Raw genomic sequence first — 2,742 nt, 5'->3', positions numbered from 1 at the left:
CCCCTTTATCATCTTAGAGGAGAAAAAAGGATTTGTCCCTAGTAGGCAGATTTTGGATTCTGTCATCCTTGTGCATGAGAATATTCATTTTCTTAATGCTGCCAATAAAGAAGGATTTCTGATAAATTTGGATCTAGCTAAAGCTTATGACAGAGTGGAATGGCAAGCTCTTTTCAGAATTATGGAGGCCTTTGGATTTGATGAGAAGATAATCAAAATTACCAGAGAGTTGATCTCCACCCCGATGTTTTCAATTCTCATCAATGGGTCTCCTTCTAGATTCTTTAAATCTTCTAGGGGGCTTAGACAAGGAGATCCCATATCTCCTATCCTATTTACCATCTTGGCGGAGAGCATGAGCAGATTGATCCAAAAAATGAAAGTGAATAAAACTATCGAAGGTCTTCAAACTTCCTCTGCTAATGTGTCTTGTACTCACCAACAGGTTTGTTGATGATACAATCTTAATGGGATACTCCTCCATTGGGGAGGCTACTTCCTTTAAAGGTGCTCTTAGCTCATATTCATTGGCAAGCCTGCTATCTATTTCATGAATACTCCTATCATAAGACAACAAAGAATTGCTAATATCATTGGGTGCAAGGTGGAAATTCTCCCCTCCACTTATTTGGGTCTCCCTTTGATATTAGTTCCCCCAAAATCATTCTAGAATTTGTTAATTGAAAAAATCAATAAAAACCTGGTTGGCTGGAAAGGATCCATGTTATCTCAAGCCAAAAAGTTGCAGATCCTTCAAGCTACTCTTTAGAATCTCCTGGTCTATGCTCTCAGTCTATTTGGTATTCCAGCTAAATTTGCTGAAGCTTTAGAGAGGATTCCGAAAAGATTTCTTTGGTCAGGGGTAGAAGAAAAAAAAAGGATAGCCTTGGTTGCCTGGGACAAAGTGTGTAAGCCAAAGAGTAAGGGAGGTCTTGGTATTAAAGCTCTCAAAACTTTTAATAAAGCTCTTCTTGCTAAACAAATATGGAGGGCTTATGGCATTAAGAAAGATTGGAACCGGGTTTGGTTTGATAAATATATTCATGATCAACCTCTCCAGTCTCTCCTCTACTCTAAAGACATCCCTGTTGGGTCTTTCATTTGGAATAGTATTATCAAATCCACAAAAGTGGCCAAAGCTGGAGCTAGATGGGTCCTTGGCAAAGGTGACAAAATCAGGTTCTGGGAGGATCCTTGGATTAAAGATGAACCTCTTTTTAATCAAGACTACAGTCAACTCATTGATGAATGTAAAAGAAGGTTTGGGACTATGGTTTGTAACTATTGGAAGGAGAATAGATGGGTAAGGCTTGATGCTATTTATGATGGGTTTTCACTGCTTCAGTAGGATCTACTGTCCTTTTCTATTAACAAAGATTTTGATGATGTGTTCCTCTAGAAGAGTAATCCTAGGGGTAACTTTACTATTGCCTCAGCCTATAAAAACACATTTACCCAGATCAGTAACCCAATATGGGGTAAATTTTGGAATAGAATTCTTATTCCTAAAGTTAACATGTTTTTTTGGCTTGCTATTCATAATAAGATTCTTACTATTGATAACTTGCCCTGAAGAGGTTTTATGTTTCCTAACAGGTGTGAGCTATGTTAGAAAGAGGAAGAATTAGTAGATCATCTGTTCATCCATTGCTCCTTCACTTGGGAAATCTAGAGTAAGTTTTGGGTGAAATGGAAAGTTGATTGGGTTATGCACAACAGTCTCAAGGAAACTATTTGGCAATGAACCTTTCCCACCAAATTTCCTCTTATCAAGAACCTCTGGTCCTTAATCCTTCCCATGACTTGCTGGTACATCTAGAAAGAGAGAAATAACAAAATATTTAGGGAAGCTAAGTGCACATCTTAGGTGGTCTTTGAAAAAGTTTGCAGGGCTATAAAAGAAAACATAAATATTCCTCACAGAAACAACAAGCAATGGTTTTTTGCTGACATGAATGATATTGAGAAAGACATCCTTACTGAATGGAATTTGATTCATAAAGTTTTCATATCTGACAATACGACTAGGAGAGAAAATGTTGTTTGGAGATTTCCTGATTATGATTGGGTCAAGGTGAATTTTGATGGGGCTACTAAAGGCAACCCTGGGAAGTCTGAAGGGGGAGGAGTCATAATAAATTCTCAAGGTGTCTACATTGCTGCTATTTCTTCTCCCATTGGAGTTCAAAATAATCATGTCGCTGAAGCTCAGGCTATGGTGAAATGCCTCCAGCTTGCTCAAGGTTTCAAATTTTAAAAAATTTGGTTGGAAGGGGACTCCCTCAATATCATCCAGGCTCTTAAAGGTACTAGTTCTTCCTCTTGGAATATAACTAATACTATTGAAAGTGCTAAAAATTTATTAAATGACTATGATAATATTCTCATAACCCATACGCTAAGGGATGGCAATAAGGTTGCAAACCTTTTAGCTAATGAGGGGGTCTATTTAGAGGTGGAAGCTAAATATATCAGAGAAGCCCAATGTAAAAGGGATGTTTAGGAGCAATTATCATTTGATTGTATCAATGGTTCAAGTTAAAATCATAATTACCTCTTGGGGTCCGAAAACCAAAGACAGAGATTAGGGGCATGCAAAATGTCAGTTAATGATTGTTTTTAGGCATCATTTTTATGATCAATGGTGTGACGGGGCTTATAATAGTAAGTGCTGGATTTTTGCAACCATTATTATTTACTTTTTTAAAATCACAGAAGGTACTCTATTTTGTGAACCCAGTA

This window comes from Cryptomeria japonica, chromosome 7, assembly GCF_030272615.1.
Source record: "Cryptomeria japonica chromosome 7, Sugi_1.0, whole genome shotgun sequence".
NCBI lineage: Eukaryota > Viridiplantae > Streptophyta > Pinopsida > Cupressales > Cupressaceae > Cryptomeria > Cryptomeria japonica.
This window is presented reverse-complemented; position numbering follows the sequence as displayed.